This window comes from Acinonyx jubatus, chromosome C1 (assembly GCF_027475565.1).
Source record: "Acinonyx jubatus isolate Ajub_Pintada_27869175 chromosome C1, VMU_Ajub_asm_v1.0, whole genome shotgun sequence".
Taxonomy (NCBI): domain Eukaryota; kingdom Metazoa; phylum Chordata; class Mammalia; order Carnivora; family Felidae; genus Acinonyx; species Acinonyx jubatus.
Window position 1 is genome coordinate 49814623 of NC_069381.1, and position 19163 is coordinate 49833785.

General features: G+C 41.4%; 1 protein-coding gene across 4 annotated transcripts in view; it reads right to left on the bottom strand.

The window, feature by feature from the left end:
• The window catches only part of TM2D1 (TM2 domain containing 1), a 129948-nt gene that overhangs the window by 37424 nt on the left and 73361 nt on the right, over positions 1–19163 (bottom strand). The window contains exons 7-8 of one of the 4 annotated variants that reach the window (XR_008294921.1): positions 6168–6213; positions 374–2078 (exon numbers count right to left, since the gene is read on the bottom strand). The exons of 1 other annotated variant lie outside the window; for it this stretch is intronic. The gene's annotated coding sequence lies outside the window, so the exon portion shown is untranslated. Of the gene's footprint in view, positions 1–373; positions 2079–6166; positions 6214–19163 lie in introns of those variants that run through there. 2 more of the 4 variants (XM_053214158.1, XM_053214162.1) reach the window with 2 other exon arrangements.

The following is a 19163-nucleotide window of genomic DNA, read 5'->3' on the forward strand; positions in this document are numbered from 1 at the left end:
AGCTAGGTTTTAAAATAAGACACTGAAGTTTATGAAGGAAACATCAACTTTTCCCAAGGAGAGAAACTGAAGAATTTCTTTTTACTTTTTAATTTTTTTAATTTTTTAATTTTTTAATTTTTCTAGGAATTCGACCTTTATACCTTTTTCAATGGTATCCAGTTCAGATTTGTAATGGATAATTGTAGGTTGTTAGCACTTGATACAGGTTGTGCTCATGTGTTATTTCTAAAAAGTCAAGGTTAAAGTAACTTCAGATTTTTCTAAATTTCCTTTAACATTTTGCATACAGAAATGGTAAGTTAGTTACAGAGTGAAAATGTATTACATATACAGTAATTACAGAGAAAATAAATGATCAATTTCTTCAAAGTCACAACTGATGCACTGTTTATTTGATGAAGACATCAGCTTTGAAGCTTTTGCTTAAAAAACAACAACGACACAATCATTTGAAAAAGTTCACATGCTATTTGGAACAGATTACTCTAATTTTTAGAGCAGAACCAATTTTAAACTGTAAATGCAAGAATTTTTTCAAACTATTGTGGCTTTCTAGGAAATAGATTTAAAAATTTTTTGTGAATTTTATTTTATTTCATTTTATTTTATTTTTTAATTTACATCCAAATTAGGTAGCATATAGTGCAACAATGATTTCAGGAGTAGATTCCTTAGTGCCCCTTACCCATTTAGCACATCCCCCCTCCCATAACCTCTCCAGTAACCCTCACTTTGTTCTCCATATGTAAGAGTCTCTTCTGTTTTGTCCCCCTCCCTGTTTTTATATTACTTTTGTTTCCCTTCCCTTATGTTCATCTGTTTTGTCTCTTAAAGTCCTCATATGAGTCAAGCCATTTGATATTTGTCTTTCTCTAATTTCACTTAGCATAATATCCTCTAGTTCCATCCACATAGTTGCAAATGGCAAGATTTTATTCTTTTTGATTGCTGAGTAATATTCCATTGTGTGTGTGTGTGTGTGTGTGTGTGTGTGTGTGTGTATACATCACATCTTCTTTATCCATTCATCCATCGATGGACATTTGGGTTCTTTCCACATTTTGGCTATTGTTGATAGTGCTGCTATAAACATGGGGGTGCATGTGCTCCTTTGAAACAGCACACCTGTATCCCGTGGACAAATGCCTAGTAGTGCAATTGCTGGGTCATAGGGTAGTTCTATTTTTAGTTTTTTGAGGAACCTCCATGCTGTTTTCCAGAGTGGCCGCACCAGCTTGCATTCCCACCAACAATGCAAAAGAGATCCTCTTTCTCCGCATCCTCGCCAACACCTGTTGTTGCCTGAGTTGTTAATGTGAGCCATTCTGACAGGTGTGAGGTGGTATCTCATTGTGGTTTGGATTTGTATTTCCCTGATGATGAGTGAAGTTGAGCATTTTTTCATGTGTCAGTTTGCCATCTGGATGTCTTCTTTGGAGAAGTGTCTATTCATGTGTTTTGCCCATTTCTTCACTGGATTATTTGTTTTTTGGGTGTTGAGTTTGCTAAGTTCTTTATAGGTTTTGGATACTAACCTTTATCTGATATGTTGTTTGCAAATATCTTCTCTCATTCTGTCGGTTGCCTTTTAGTTTTGCTGATTGTTTCCTTTGCTGTACAGAAGCTTTTTATTTTAATGAAGTCCCAGTAGTTCATTTTTGCTTTTGTTTCCCTTGCCTCCAGAGACGTGTTGAGTAAGAAGTTGCTGTGGCCAAGATCAAAGAGATTTTTGTCTGCTTTTTCCTCAAGGATTTGGATGGCTTCCTGTCTTACATTGATGTCTTTCATCCATTTTGAGTTTATTTTTGTGTATGGTGTAAGAAAGTGGTCCAGATTTATTCTTCTGCATGTTGCTGTCCAGTTTTCCCAGCACCAATTGCTGAAGAGACTGTCTTTATTCCTTTGGATATTCTTTCCTGCTTTGTCAAAGATTAGTTGGCCATACGTTTGTGGATCCATTTCTGGGTTCTCTATTCTGTTCCACTGATCTGAGTGTCTGTTCTTGTGCCAGTACCATACTGTCTTCATGATTACAGCTTTGTAATACGGCTTGAAGTCTGGAAGAATTTCTTTTCCTGAAATGATTATTTCATTAAATTGGAAACGTTGATATAATTTTGTTAACTTTTCAACATTTTCTATAAAACATACCACTGCATTTTGTCTACTATTCATCTGGAATAACCATGTGCTAGTAACTGACTTCCCTTTAGTTTTTGCTTTATGTATTCTTTATCATTGAACTTTATTACAGGCAGGCAGAGCCTGGTCCCTGTTAGAATGACAAGAACTGTTTCTTTAATTACTGTACAAAGACAGTAGTAGTATTCTGGCAGATCCTGTGCTATTCAATCAAGCAAGTTTCAATAAAAAAAAAAAAGCTGATTTGCCAAAATCAGACATTTGTTAAGTGAAAAAAATTATGTAGGCACTTATTAGCATAAGTGCCTACAGTGACATTCTATTTTTTGAGGTTTACAGCTCTCAGGGAGCGCGTGTTGCTGGAAGTTCTATTTAGAAATTACGTAAGGATTACGATACTCGCATTTACCTGATAGAGGAAAACGAGAAAGGCAAGTGGGTCATTTTAGAAATCACAACTTTTAAGCTAATTGCAATTTCTAAAGTAAACCTAATGGTACTGCAGAGAACAAGAACATCTCTAATCTAATCTTGGCAGCATTGTGATTTCAAACTGCTAAGCCACACAGTATATTCACTTTTCCTTTGTGTGGGATGCCTATTAACCCTCACCAAGGATCTTTCTCTGTGCCTTGGTTATGTATTGCAGCATTCATGATTGATGAATTGTTGTCAAAGACAGACTCAGGCCCTTGCTTTTTACCAAAAGAACTTTTTACGGAACACAAATGTTTTTCTGAGGGAGAAATGTAGATTTGGTTTCATGCTTTCTTGGTAAGAGATTAAGGAGGATGGTCTAATAGAAACAGGGAATGAGAGCAAACTTGAGAAAGCAATCGCAAGTGATTGGCTTGAATAAGGGTAAATATGTGAACATCTTTCTGGACTTACAACTGTCTTCTGAGGAAAAAGCCAATGCTACTGATTGTTTTTCAGAAGTTAAGATGGCTATCACCCAATTGTTTTGCCTTTTACTTAGAACATTAGAAGGAGGGGGCTCCTGGGTGACTCAGTTGGTTAAGTGTCCAGCTTTAGCTCAGGTCATGATCTCACAGTTCATGAGTTCGAGCCCTGCTTCGGGCTCTGTGCTGATAGCTCAGAGCCTGGAGTCTGCTTTGGATTCTGTGTCTCCCTCACTCTCTGCCCCTCTCCCGCTCACACTCTGTCTCTGCCTGTCTCTCAAAAATAAATAAACATTAAAAAAATTAAAAAAAAAAAAGAACATTAGAAGGAAATACTTACAACCCAATCCAAAATGTCACTTCTAAAGAAAAATTGTGTTCGTATGCCCATGATGACCACAAAGCACAGAAATATTTTCCTTTTTTTCTATCCTTTCAAAACTGTTAAGACAATTTCTTGATCTCTCTCCCCACACCTCCAGAAACCTTACTCCTCTATGAATCCTTGTGATCTCATCTACAACATAGATGAGCAATCCTTATTGAGTCCATCTCAACACATGAGAAGACTTGCAACTTACAGGTACTTCTCTGTAACAATATGTACATCCTCCTGATTCAAGTGTATCAAAGTATGTCAGCACTTAGTTGATAAAGCTCATGAAAACTGTGCTTTAATAAGAGGTAGTCTATCTTTGCTCCCAAAGAGAGAATAAAGAATACATAAGAACAAAGACAAAAAAGCCAATGGAAAGAGGAAAAAAATTATTGTTATTTCTAGGCGGTAGGTATTTCTGATGTTTTGTCTAGTTTTCTGTATTTGGAATGCTTCATAATTTTTTAATGTCTTTTCTCAAGAAAAATAAAGCTAAAGAAGTTCCCAGGTACTCAAATTCTAACTGAAGAAATGGAAAGGAAGAGGAGAAATTGCACAGCATTTTCCTTTTTCAGGGGCAGCAAGTTGAAGAAAACTCTGAACTGCTGTTGCATCGGAGGGACGGTGATCGAGGGGGTCCCTGGGAGCAATATTCTTATTCCACTGAAGGAGGTGAGCCAAGATACTTATAAGCTCTAGAGAACCTTTAACACAGGAAGCTATTTATCATAACAAGGTTGGTTGATACTGTTCCCATACTGAACCAATTAGGTTTGCCTATTTCGTCATACTTCATAACTTGGGATGATAGGTTTCCAAGTATGGTACAGTGTAGTAATTGAATTTTGATCAAACACACATGGCCCATAACCCAGTATGTGAAATTTTCAGAACAGTTCACAGCTTTTAAATATCCAGTCAACATGTTGCCAAAAGTACAGGATGTACTTGATGCAAGGGGGAGAGAAAGGGGAGGGCTGACTCTTGGTAGAGCTGTAAAACAAATATTTTTGTTCTTGTTCTCTTCTTATTTTTCAAATAGCAGTGGAGAAAGGCCGTGGGATATCATATCATAACTCAAGTCTTCCCCTTGCTTGTTCCATGCGCATAAACATCTTTGAGTCTCATTTCAGATATTTCAGATTACCTTTTTTTTTTTTTTTGCATGAAACTATTTTCATGTCACAGGACTGTTACACATGACCTGCTAGCATTTCTCGTTGCAGAATTATCTAAAGAGTATTTTTTGACTACCTACCATATGTTAGACACTGGATCTATAGGTTAACTCTTTTAAATAAAGAGATATAATCCCTGCTTTCATGTGATCAACTGTGGATGGAGAGACAGGCATAAAATAATGAAAACATCAATAGTTTTATAACTATAACCTGTGATAATTAACATGAAGAAAAAGTAGAGGGGCACCTGGGTGGCTCAGTTGGTTAAGCGTCCAACTTCGGCTAAGGTCATGATCTTGCAGTTCGTGAGTTCCAGCCCCGTGTCCGGCTCTGTGCTGACAGCTCAGAGCCTGGAGCCTGCTTCGGATTCTGTGTCTCCCTCTCTCTCTGCCCCTCCCCTACTCATGCTCTGTCTCTCTCTCTCTCTGTCTCTCAAAGAATGAGTAAATGTTAAAAAAAAAATTTTTTTTAAAGAAAAAGTAGAGCATCAGGAAGGACAAAAATGGGGGTCTGATTTATCCAGGAGAGATGGAGAGGGGAAGAGAAGCAGGGAACACATCTCCAAGAAAGGACCATTGAAATTGATCCTTGAAAGATGAGAAGCAATCCAAGAGAGTGGATACATATTCCCAGGAGAAGTAAACATATAGATAAACCATATAAGTAAGCATATAGATAAAGTAGACAAGACTTTGGCAAATTCAAGGATCTGAAGGCTAATATATTCAGTGAAAAAGAAGCTAAAAAGATAGGCAAGAGACAGATCAAACTTTGCCATGTAAACGATTATGCTAAGATTATAGAAGGATTGTTCAGCCATTCAAAGGTGGTAGGTCAGGGAGTGACATAATGGGAGGCAGGCAAGACAAGAAGCAGAAAGGCTAACTAGAACACCTTGACTATTGTCCAGATCAAAAATACTAGCGGCTTCGAATGGAGCAATGACAGAGGTGAAGAGCAGTGGACACCTGGGAGCTATATTTTGGAGAAGTGACATAACTTAGTGATAACTGGACCTGGGAAGTGAGGGAGAGGAAGCCCAAGGAAATCTTCAGGTTTGTGGCTTCAGCAGCTTAATGAATAAAGTCTAGTGAATACTAACCTGTTAGCATAACTCGTAAGAGTACCCCACAGGGATAGAACTACTTCACTCTCACAAGCTCCCATGTCTGCAGTGATACTCTGCTCTCATCAGATTTTAAGGAACAGATGCCTTAATCAGATGGTGGGGATACAGAGAAATTTTCCACCTACATGTACATCAAACTGTTTAAAAAATACTTTTTAATGTTTATTTATTTTTGAGGTGGGGGAAGGCGCAGAGAGAAAGGGAGGCACAGAAAGTGAAGCAGGCTCCAGGCTCTGAGCTGTCAGCACAAAGCCCAACGCTACGCGGGGCTCGAACAAACGGGATGAGAGATCGTGACGTGAGCGGAAGTTGGACACTCAATCAGTTGAGCCACCCAGGCGCCCCCACACCAAACTTTTCTTACCATAAGCAGGAGAATGTCTCTGAGATATGAAAATCAGACTTTAACATAAACTTAAAATATTTACTCTCACCTCTACAGACACGGTCATAGATGTCTGGCAGTGGAACTAGGAGAATCTGGAAAAAAAATTGCTCCTTTGAAAATATTTGAAAACCAAGTTTATTTCTTTATTCCTTCAATAGATTTTCCTGAGTGTTTTTAGTGTGGAGCATATGAGGTAAATAAGATGTGTTCCCTGCCTTTGCAAAGAGTATATTCTATCAGGGGAGAAAGAGGCAAAAAAAAAAAAAAAAAAATGTCTAATACAGTGCAGCATGTTATATAGATCAAGTAATAGAGTTATATTTAGCAGATGATCGGATTATTAATTTTACGGGGGGGGTGGGGGATAGGCACATGGGCGTGGCTACGAAGGCCTTCAGAGAGGTTGCATTTGAGATAAGTCTTGAAGGATAGACAGGAGTTTGCTAAGCAAAGAAGAGGATGGGGGAGATATTCCAAGAGAAGGCAACAGCACAAGCCAAGATATGAGAGTCCCAAAGAGCACTGGGTACTCGGGACTAGAGACCTCAGGGTGTCTGGTCCAAGTTGGAAAAGTCGCCCTTCCATTCTGAAGTCTGAAAAACACTACCAGCCTAGTCTGACTTATCTGCTATCACTTGAGCCAGACAGGGAATTCTAATTTGGGTGGGCCCAAATCAGCAAAAACCTCTTCACTTCATGTGACTACTGCCTGAATATTGCCTGTGTTCATGCAAGTTTGAGGTTGACCTATTGAAATGGGCGGTCCTCCCTCCCACAATCAAAATCAGTCCAACAGCTTAGCCAAGGCCACAGGACCCAGCTTTTAATATACCTAGAAAGAGGCAGCAGTGGCCCAAGGTAATGCTTATGTGGCCTGGAGAGTGCAGATAATAGGATGATCCTGACACTTAGTCTGGCAAACCGGTGCAGCTGCCCTCGTACAGCAGTCAGGCATAGTGAATGACCGCCACCAAAAAAATAAATAAATACAGTATGTGTGTGCACGTGTGTGTGCATGTGTACGTGTGTGATCTTTACATTTGTTTTTAATAGCTATTCAGACAGTCCTTAGAGAGGGAGTTGGCAGCTTCAGCTGGAGGCTGCTCCCCCACCTGTCTCCAGGCACCGCAAACACAGCTGTGTAAGGAGACAGCCAAAGCTTCCAAGGAAAGACAGGGTACAATCCAGGGGGTGGGGGGAGCCGGCAATGGGAGCGCCTTTCTCACAAACCCACTTGGGACAGGGCCTGTCTAGCAACCGCAAAAAATTAGCAAGGAGGACATGGTAAGGCCTTTTTTTTTTTTTTAATACTTGACAATAAGTAAAGCCATTCAAGACCCAACTCAACGGCCACTTTAAAACCATCTATGAAAAGGGGAAGACAGAGCACTCAATGCAAGCGGAGGGGAGAACGAGGTAACAGGCATCTCCAGCAAGGCACACGTTCAGGTTTTCTCCTTGCATCCAGATGACACGTAGAGGATTTATGCGCTATCGCAGAACTCGTGGTTCCTGACACAAAACACAGAACTTCCTGGCAAGGTACCTAGAAACTTCATTTCTATTTCTCCAGGCTGAAAAGCGCAGGCATTTTCAAAGTTCAACTCTAGGAAAGTCAGCAGGGGCGAGATTTCAGCAGCCGCTGATGATCCCAATGTTAGCAATTCGAGAGTGGTCAGGGGGTTGCCGCTCCCCGAACAGAGGGGACATTCGAAGAGGGAAAGATACAAGCCGTTTTAGCAGATGAAAACCAACAAGGAGGTATTTTCGGTATCATTTTAATCGCAAAATAGCACGAACGCGGTCTGTGCCTGCGTGCTACCCAAACGTCGATTTGAATACCACTGAACGCTAGTTTGAAAATTTCCATTTTTGTAATTTGCTTTCCTTTGTGAAGCCAAGACTTGAGAGGGAGCTGGCAGCCGGCTCCAAGTCTGGCACGACTTCACCTCAGACGCACTCGGTTGGTTTGGATGTCGAGGGAGACCGCACAAGAGAGACGGGGAGAGGGAGGAAGCGAGGCAGGGAGCGAAAGAACCTTGGCCGGGGCTGCCCGGCAAGCCGGCCTCCGCGGCGCAGCCAGGGGCTTTGGCTCCACCTGCAGGAATCGGAAGGCACACCGCTTAGATGCCCCGCTTCCGCAGAAACCGGGTGGGGGCGGGGACGGACCTCCGCCGGGGCCTGTCCCAGCCCTTCCCCACCGGGTAAGAGGAGGGGGTGGGGGGAGTTCGGAAGTAGGGATCTCCAACATCGATCAGGAGCGGCAAGCCCTATTCAGTACAGGGATTTGTATTTGGGGGAGAAAAGACATCATGCCCTCCGACAACCTGTTCTTAGTTAAAGGTAAGCCCCATTTGAAGGCCAAAGGCAGTATCCGGTTCTAGTACAGACAGAACGCATAGCATGTGCTCAATTATTGAATACATGAACAAATCCACTCTATCAAACAACAGAGACCGAATGTGATCAAAACAACCCCCCCCCCTTTTTCAGGTGTATTTATGAGTTGTCAAGCATTTTGTTAATGGCTAGTAATTGCTACAAAAATCCTCCACTATCTACATTAGTACTGTGTTCCACCTCCAAGGTGGGCAGCACAAAGTAAGGGTCACCTGTTTCATCTGGTGCCCTTATTTTGCAGGTGAGTAAACAGAGGCATGGAGAGGATTTCCCCCAACCCCCCGCAGTCAACTAGTTTGTTGATGATAGAAATGGTTTGGGGCTAAATTTTCCTAACCTCTCTGGAGTTTGGTTTCTAAAGCAAGAGACTTATTCTACTTTACTGTAGATTGGCCAGCGTGGATATGCTCAGCTGATGATTGGCTATCTCAGGAGGAAATTGGCTTCCCTGCCTACCTGTTGTCCTGTCCCTGAGCTTCTGTCCCAGCTTCTGCTCTGGGCCAAGGCAGCTGCTCATGTTGCTTTACTCCAAATATCAAATGCTGCCTGGAGCTGATGCCAACCCGTTGCTAAACTTATGAATTCATTTTTTCAAGCCTAAAGGACAGAATCTTTGCACTTGTGGGCTTGTAACCTACAAACAGGCAGGTGCTTTGTTTTAGCAACACAGGTGTCTTCTATCCAGTAGCTAGCACATCTACTTACCCAAAGTGCTTAATAAGCAGTTCTTGAGCTTCCCAGTGATAGTTACAGATGAAGCTGGTATTTACCAATTGAAAAGGAATTTTTGCTGTAGGCAGTTAGCACTCAGTCTCCAAATAAAGTGAAGATCCTTCTTGTAAATGACTTCATTTGCGTTATGTCAAATGACTATGATCCAGGGAAAGTTGGAGATCAAAAGATCCAGACTCTAACCACAACCCATTTATAAAATGGAAGTAATACTGTCATGACCTCTGAAGGGATTAGAAATGAATCATTATTACAATAATCACAATATTAATAATAGCTTTGAACTGGGGGCACCTGGGTGGCTCAGTCAGTTAAGTGTCCGACTTCAGCTCAGGTCATGATCTTGCAGTTTGTGAGTTTGAGCCCCATGTCGGGCTCTGTGCTGATAGCTCAGAGCCCGGAGCCTGCTTTGGATTCTGTGTCTCCCACTCTCTCTGACCTGCCCCAGCTCACATTCGCGTGCTCTCTCTCTCTCTCTCTCTCTCTCTCTCTCTCTCTCAAAAATAAACATTTAAAAAAAATAGCTTTAAACTATTATTGGTGCTTACTACATTCCAGGCTCTCTGCTAAGCCCTGTAAGTACATGATCTAATTCATAACAACTCCATGTAGGTTACAATTATCCCCATTTTACAGAAGGAGATCTGAAGCTCAGAGAGGTTTAAGTACTCACCCATGGTAACAGCTCACAGTGGTGAGACCAGTATCAGAACCCAAATCCTACCTCACTCCAGACTCCTAAGCACTACGCTGTACAATAAATACCTATTGGCTGCTTCCATGCCAGTGACATTCAGATCTTTATCTCTAGTTCTGAGTTCTCATGGGAGCTCTATACTTTATTTCCAATTACTGAAAAAATATCATTGATTATATATTTCACTGCTATTTAAAATTAAAAGGGCCTAAGCTAACCTCCTTCCCTCTTTTCGTAAGCATTTGCCATGAACCATCCATGTTCAAGACCTCCCAACTCGGTCTAGGACACTGGTTCTCAAATGGGGATGATTTTGCCTTCTGGGGGATATTTGACAATGTCTGAAAACTTTTTTGGTTGTCACAACTCGGGTGAGGGGATGCTGCTGGCATCTAGTGAATAGAGACCACAGGTGCTGCTGAATCGTCTGCAATACGCATGACATCTCCCACAACAAAATTTTATTCTGCCCCAAATGTCAATAGTGCTGAGTTCAAGAAACCCGGGTTTAGGAATATGAAGATGCATCATCAGACAGATCCTATCATCAATCATCTGATGCATGAGATATATGTGTAAATTTGAAGCACAAAGTTTGCAGAGATAACTGTGTGGTGAGGCGGAGTAAATGCACCTAAGTCTGTAAAGTCCATAATGAGCTATGGGGTGTACTATGGGCTGGGCGGAGGAGGTGATACTTGAGCCAGGCGCAAAGAAGAGATGAGATCTGGATTCCAGATAAAAGAACAAGCAGTGTGCAGGGTGTGTGGGTGTACTTCCAGAATGTGGGCTGATTTTAATTGGAGCGGAGGATGTGTGAAGAGGAGTAGTGGAGAAAAGGAGGTAATGTTGTGCTGGGGCCAGATCAAAGCTCTGAGCAGAGAGAAGGACTTCAGACTTTATTTGTGAGTACTAGGAGGCACATCTAACGTTTTCACATAGAGGACCAATATAATCAAAATGTTCTGGGGCGCCTGGGTGTCTCGGTCAGTAAAGCATCCGACTCTGGATTTCCACTCAGGTCATGATCTCTCGGTTCATGAGATAGAGCCCTGCCTGGGGCTCTGTGCTGACAGCTCAGAGCCTTTTGGGATTCTCTCTCTCTCTCCCTCTCTCTCTCTCTCTGCCCCTCCACCGTTCGTACACACGCTAATTCTCTCTCTCTTTCTCTCTCTCAAAATAAATAAATAAAATGTTCTGGGGGAGATGAATCTGGTAACTGAATGAAAATGGATTGCAGAGGGGCACCTGGGTGGCTCAGTCGGTTGACCGTCCGACTTCAGCTCAGGTCGTGATCTCACGGTTTGTGAGTTCAAGCCCCGCGTCGGGCGTGTGCTGACAGCTCAGGGCCTGGAGCCTGCTTCAGATTCTGTGTCTCCTTCTCTCTCTGCCCCTCCCCCCACTTGGGCTCGGTCTCAGTCTCTCAAAAAGAAATAAATGTAAAAAAAAATGGATTGCAGAGAATAGGAAGCTGGAGAGAAGAAGATAGAACACTGCTGCCATACATCCTACTGTTAAAAAAAAAAACCACTTAGCTATTTTTGTTCTTATTAGTAGCAACCGATAACTGCGTGATTATTGTGAGTCAAAGCTAAACACAGTTTATACACCCTACCTTAGGGTTCACGTACCATCGCAGGGATTTACCCACTTTACAGACACAGGGACAGTGTTAGCTTGGCTAGGAAATGGCAGAATCGGGGTCTGGCCCCCAAAGCCTCTGCTCCTAACTGCTCTGTGTGCTGGGATTCTTAGCCTCTTGACCAAAGCAGACTGTTCTCTTTTCTAAGGCAGGCTATAAAATGAGGCAGCCCAGACCCCCTACTGGGAATGGGAAGGTCTGGGACAAACAGCCTCAGGAAATCTGCTCCTCCTTGGCAGTAAGAGCTGACTGTAGGAAGAAAGGGATGTTTCTCTGAGCTAATTTTAGGGGTGTGGGGAGCATAGGCATGTGCCTTATTGCAAACACACCTACACAATAGATTCTCCAAATCGCTCTGGAGTGGAATCGGCTCTTCCCAGGGGGATGGTAAATGAGAGCAGAAATGGGGCCCGGGTTGGGGCATCTGACTCAAAGATAGAGCTTCTTATGTCAGGCCTCTCCCGCCTGATGAGGTAGCAAGCAGAAAGCTATAAAGTGGGGGACTGAAAGGCTGTGACTCAGAAATTCCTTGTTTACTTGGCTCCTGAACAGATCGCTAACGGGATCCAGGTGTCTGCTCTGGTTTTGTTTGAGAGCCTTTTGGCCACAGGCAGGGGAAGAGAGGAAAGGTGTTGACCATGTCTGTAGGAGGGTGGGTGGCAGCACTAGGATTGGTGGAGGTGTCGACAAAGGCATGGCCATACAGGCCAGCCGGCACCAGCGGCCACTGGGGGCTTTGGGTGGGTCTGCAACTAGAGGGTCTCTGGTGACTGAGCGCATGAAAGGAGACTCATTACAAGGAGCTAGAGAAGGAACAAAATGGAGGCCACCACAAGTAACCAAGGACTGGTAGGTGGAGTATGCATGCGTGAGAACCTCCTTGAAGACTTCTAGGACTTTCTGAAAGCAATGAAAATGGTAGGAATTCTCACCGAGAGGGCAGGGAAAGAGTCAGACTTTGAAGGTGTGCGATGGCCATCCCCGTGCTTCCGTATGACTCCATTGCAGGGTAACTTTAAACTATTTTGGGAAGTTCATGATCTACAATTTAAAGGTCAAAGATGCTAGGATTCCAGGGCTCCGACTCTTCTTTCTAACATTCCACTTTAAAGCTTTAAAGAAACATAAATTCTTAATACAATCTCATATTTTGACATTATAAATATGTAGATTAAAAAAAATCAGGATACAACCTCTTTTCTGGACTTGATCTCCTCAAGGTCTGGGATTGCATCTGTAGCACTAAACTCAGGAGGTCCTCAAGAAGTATCTGCGAAGTCTAACTCAGTATAACATTCTTCCAAAACATTAAAAGTATTCACTAAATGGGGGCACCTGGGTGGCCCAGTAGGTTAAGCGTCCAACTTTGGCTCAGGTCATGATCTCGCAGTTTGTGAGTTCAAGCCCTGCATCGGGCTCTGTGCTGACAGCCCGGAGCCTGGAGCCTGTTTCAAATTCTGTGTCTCCCTCTCTCTCTGCCCCTTGCCTGCTCACACACTCTGTCTGTCTGTCTCTCTTGTTCTCTCAAAAATAAAAAATAAAAAAAGAGTAGGGGCGCCTGGGTGGCCTAGTTGGTTAAGTGTCTGACTTCAGCTCGGGTCACGATCTCACGGTTTGTGAGTTCGAGCCCCACATCAGGCTTTGTGCCGACAGCTCAGAGCCTGGGTCCTGCTTCGGATTCTGTGTCTCCCTCTCTCTCTCTGCCCCTCCTAGCTTGTGCTCTGTGTGTGTCTCTCTCAAAAATAAATGAACATTTTTTTTTAATTTTTAAAAAATTTAAAAATTTAGAAAAAAGAGTATTCACTAAATGCATTAAAGTAATTTTTAAATCCAAATTTTATTTTCACCTAAAAAAAAAAAAAAGCCTAACCTTATGCATCAATATGCCTGTTTTCACAAAGCCTTTGCCCACAGTCTGTAAGTTGTCCTAATACTAAGACCAAATGCCAAAAAGCAAATGTTTTTTCCTTGAGAAAATCTGGAAGAGGCAATTATACTAAAACACACTACTCAGAAGGATCTGTTTCACTGTCTTTGCTTGTGTCCATGGCATAATTAGGCCTCTTCAAACCAGTGTCCTAAGAAAAGAATGAAAACCACTATGAATGAATGAAATCACTATGGCCTCTCCATTTTGTTGCCCGACATGGGATATTCCTCATGAAAATGAGGGTTGAGATTAAAAGCACAGCTCTCAGGGCTTGAAGGTCTCCACACAACTGAAAATGTCCGTGGTCACTTCACACACACCCTACACTTCAAACGAGCTTGCTTGAATCCAATGTGGTGGATAATATAGTACTTAACCTCAAAGTATCAGGCGGGACTAGCACTTTCATCAGGTAGTCAATGACCCTAACTAGGTTAGCACCCTCAGAGGAAACAGGTAGCCTATGAACTACTTACTGATTACTAATAATTACGCCAATGGATCTCAACACAGAAAACCTTAAGTCTGAGTGACCTGGAAGGGTCTCAGCATTTTAGCATCTCCTTACTGCTACTGAGCAATCCAGATCTCTCCACATGGGCAGGGTATCCTGAGCAGCTAATGGACATGCCTCCTTCCAAACCCTATTTATATGCACCAAAGTCCTTCCCCCTAATGAATTTCCAGTGGGGACAATGCCCTCTTGTTGGATCGTCAATCGTTTACATTTCTCTGATCTTTTCTCGCAGCTTCCAATGAGCATCAGTTTTGCGGCAGCCACCTGAGCATCGAACAGGCAATTAATTGGAACAGATTTAATAAATGTACTGGAGAAGAAAGCTGTATGTTTAGGGACGACGGTACTTTCATGGTCATGCATAACGGACTGGGCACTTTTCCACCCACCTGCGTATGCTACCACAGTGAACACAAAATTTACATACCTGGAAGAAAACAGTATTTTCTGAAACGTTAATAATAACTGCAGAAAATGTGTCTATTATGAGTAAACATCTCCATGGCTTAACTTTGCACCATTCTATTCTGGTTAAAAATATCTACAGTGTTACCTCTTATCTTCCTTCTAAAATACACTGGTAGGGAGGCACCTGGGTGACTCAGGCGGTTAAGTGACGGACTCTTGGTTTTGGCTCAGGTCATGATCTCATAAGTTCAAGCCCCACATTGGGCTCTGCACTGACACTACAGAGCCAGCTTAGGACTCTTTCTCTCTTCCTCTCTTTTTGCCCCTCCCACTCTCTCTCAGAATAAATAAGTAAATTTTCAAAAATAAAAAAAATTTAAACATTTAAAAAATTAGAAAATTAAAATAAAATACACTGGTAGTAATTGAAATGAAATTGAAATCCAATCTATTCCACAGAAAAACTGATAAATATACCCAAATATTTTGTACATGTGTATGTATATACATTCAAGGATATACACATACACAAAGATATTTATGACTGTATTAACACAAAGACATATATAAACTTATGTGCAAAGACATTATATATATATATATATATATATACACACACACACACACACTACACACAAATGTGTGTAGTGTGTGTGTGTGTGTGTGTGTGTATTCATTATGGTTCTGTTTGTACTGGCAAAATGAAATAGACACAAACTAAATGTCCATCAATAGGGAAATTTTTTTTTTTAATTAAGGTATAACCATATAATGCAATACTATGTATCCATTAAAATACTGGAGTAAATGTATTAGGTTAACAATTCTTTCCTGTATAGATCTATAGAAACAGCAATTTTATATGGTTCGAATTAATGTATGTATAGACATGAAAAATTTATAAGTGTATTGGTAATTAGAAAAAGCAAGTTATAGAACAGTACATATTGATGTTAAAAATGTAAGAAATAAAAATATAAAAAATAAATGAGAAAGATACTCAGCAAAGAAGTAACATGGTTATTTCTGGGCATTTTACAATGATAACTTTTTAATAATTTCTTTTAAAAATTTGCTCATCACGATTGATTCCAAAGTATTTCTATAACATTTTTCCTCGTCAACAAATTCCAGACACCCGGGAGCTCCATTGGCACAGATGAAGAGAGTAACGAAGAATTAGCCTTAATTATTCAGGCTAAGAAACCCAGATTATTATGAGAACAAGGGTAAAAAGCAGAACTTTGTCTTGGATTATCTCAAGACAATCATCTGAAAACTTCCTGCTTACTTTTCCTGTTTGAACCTGGCTTTTCAGATTAATGTGAAGTGATCTGTTTCTCTGTGATTCAGAACCTCACAGAACTTGGCAGGCAAAGAAATACAAAGAAAGGAAGAAAAGGAAAGGGGAAAGTGGGGGATGAAAGAAGATGGGCGGAACTTGAGAAGGCTTAATAAAGTAATAGAACACACCCCAGACCCTCGGGGAACAAAGGAGCAAGGCTGGTGGGAGACAACAGATGTTCTCCTTCCCAAACCATGAAAGCACCACACTCTACACCCAAACTCCTCCTCACTCCAAGGAGTGGCTAATACCACTTACTGGAATATCTGTACAACAAAGGAATTGTTTTTCTGATGATGAGTGTTAAAGGAAAAATCACATTGCCAGGTACCGTGAAGAGCAAGTTATCCAGGTTGTCGATTTCTCTTGATTCTTATTTCCCTAACTCAACTTTATGGAGGTAGAGTTTACATAGAGTAAAAGGCATTCATTTTAATTGTACATACCCATGACTTGTGACAAAGCCATAGACTTATGCAACCACCACCATAATCACTTTCATGGATTCCATCATCCAAAAATGTTTCTTTGTGCCAATCAGATCCCACTCTCACCCCTCTCCCCAGACAACCACTGATCTGCCTTCTACCGTAGATTATATTTGTCTCGTCTAACATTTCATATAAACAGAATTACAGAGTATACACCCTTTTGTGTATGTCTTCTTTCACTTAGCATAATATTTTTGAGATTCATCATGTTGCTGTGTGCATTCATAGGTCATTCCTTTTTATTGCTGAGTAGTATTCCACTGTATGGTGACACTAAACCCACAGTTTATGCATTCACCTATTAGAGGACATTTTGGTTGCTTCTAATCCGTGACTATTATAAATAGAGCAGTGGTGAACATTAGTTTGACTCTTATTTTTGGAGTGAGATTCAAATCTGTCCATTTGGTTGGGACATGGAGATGGGAGATGAAACTAACACTGCTTAAACATCTACTAGGTAACTTATCAAATATTCATTGATAAACTGTGAGGTAGACGTTATTCTTATTTTACCAGTGAGAAAATAGAGGCTCCAAGAAGTTTAAGAACTTGCACAAGGTCACAAAGGTAACAAGTAGCAAATCATTTCAACATCAACACAGGCCCATCTGACTCCTGTTTGACATCCCACAACTCTGTTTGTCATTGCTGCATTTCGGGCAGATTCGGTAAAGAAAGAGATTCAAAGGTAGAAGGTTTTGAGTAGGGCTAATATGTTGACACATAGATGGGGGAAGCCAAAAAAGGAAGGTGGCAGTGACTGGGCAAAGGAGAAAAGAGAAAGGAAATAGGAGAAGATAAAAGAAGAGAGAGAGAAGCGTTCTCTCCATCTCTAAAGAAAGCACCACAAGAGGGATTCTAAAAATCCAGTATGGAGGTGGACTCCCTGGAAGTGCTCAGGGTCTGAAATATTTCCACCCAAAGCAAAGCTTCAACCACCCGTAGCAGCTCCCCCCCCCCCCCCCCTTTACCAGGCCCTCGGCCATGAAGCTCGCAGAAGGCTGGAAGGGGGAATGGGAGCATCTTCCAGTTGGGCAGAATTGCTGGTTTGCATGGTGTGGATGCCACTCACATTGGTGTGAAGTCAAGAAAGTATCCTTGCTTGGGGTTAGAGAAACTGAAAGTAAATAAGTTGATTCATTGACACAGTTTGAAAGCTACAGAAAAATGAATGATTTGGCTCAAAATTAACTGAAAGCCTACAAAGAGAAAAAAGAGACAAAGAAGAAAATGAAAATGTATTCCTTCAATATGTGTCATGTGGTGAGCTAAGAGCTTGGCCTGATTGTGTTACTCTTCATCACCCTACAAAGTATGTACTATTTTTATTTCCACTGAGGAATATTTATTTATTTAATATGTATTTCCATGAGGAAATTGTGCCTCAAAAAAGTTAAATACCCTGCCCAGGGTCACACAGTAAATGGCAGAGTCGGGACTCCAACTAACTAACCACTACTCTATCCTGTTCCCAGGAACCGTATACCAGCTGGGCAAGAAAAATGTGTAAAACATAATCCAGCCCTTTGAAGAGCTCATGGCTAAACACTGGATGATACTTTCACTTTGGGCAAGTGGCCTAATGTTTCTGATAAAAATGGGAATTAACAACCTGTCTCTTACCCTCATCAAAAGGTTCACTTATTTATTGCACACGTTCTTATTAAACATTTAGTATGTGCCAGTCATAGTGCTAAAACTCCCTCATGGAGTTTATATTCTAGAAAGAAGGCAATAATGATGTATAAAATAGATATATAAGTAAAGAGAGCGAAAGAGATAAAGAGGGAGAAGGAGGGAGGGAGGGAGAAAATGTACTAGTCAGGGTTCTCCAGAGAACTGAACCAATAGGAGATACATAGGATTTAATTATTAAAAAGATCAGATTGATAATAAGGAATTGGTTCATATAATTATGGAGGCTAAGTCCCATGATCTGCTATCAAGGATAGAGATGCAGGAAATCCAGGGTGTAATTCTGAGAATCAGAGAGCCAGCAGTGTAACTCTCAGTTGAGGGTAGGAGAAGACCGAAGTCTGCAGCTCAAGCAGTCAGGCAAAGAGCAAATTCCTTCTTTCTGTCTTTTTCTTCCATTCAGGCTCTCACCAGATTGGATGAGGCCCACACACTAGGTGGGGCAATGTGCTTTACTGAATCCACTGATCCAAATGCTAATCTTATCTGGAAGTACCATCACAGACACACCCAGAAACAATGTTTAATCTGGGCACCTTGTATCCCAGGAAAGTTGACACATAAAATAAACCATTGAAAGAAAGAAAGAAGGAAGGAAAAAGGAAGATATTTTGGACAGCAATAAGTGACATGAGCAAAAGGAAATTAAGTAATGGGATAAGGGATTTTAGATTGAGAGGTAATTGTTACTTTGCAAAAGGCGGTGAGAGATGTTCTCTGTAAAGTGAGACATTGAACTGAGACCTGATTAATGAAAAGGATCCAGCCATGTGCAAGTCCAAGGACAGTGAGCTCCAGGTGAAGGGAACAACAAGTGCAAAGACTGTAAGGCAGACAAGGTCATGGCATATTTGAGGAACAGAAGGAAGCCATGGTTGGTAAAACATGATGACCAAGGAGAATGATAAGATGTAAAATCAAAGAGGCAAGAAGGGACCAGATCACAGAGGATTGAAATTTGGATTTTATTGTAACTGCAATGACAAGTCATGGGAAGATTTTTGAGTAAGGAAGTGACATGACCTTATTTCCATCTCTCACAGACCACCCTGGCTGCTCAGTGGAGAATGGGTTTGAGGAGCACTCAAGGAAAAGCAAACAGGAAGAGCAGTGAGAAACTCGTTATAGCAGGTCGACTGAGAGATGATACTGGCTCAGACAACCGTGGGGACTACGAAATGG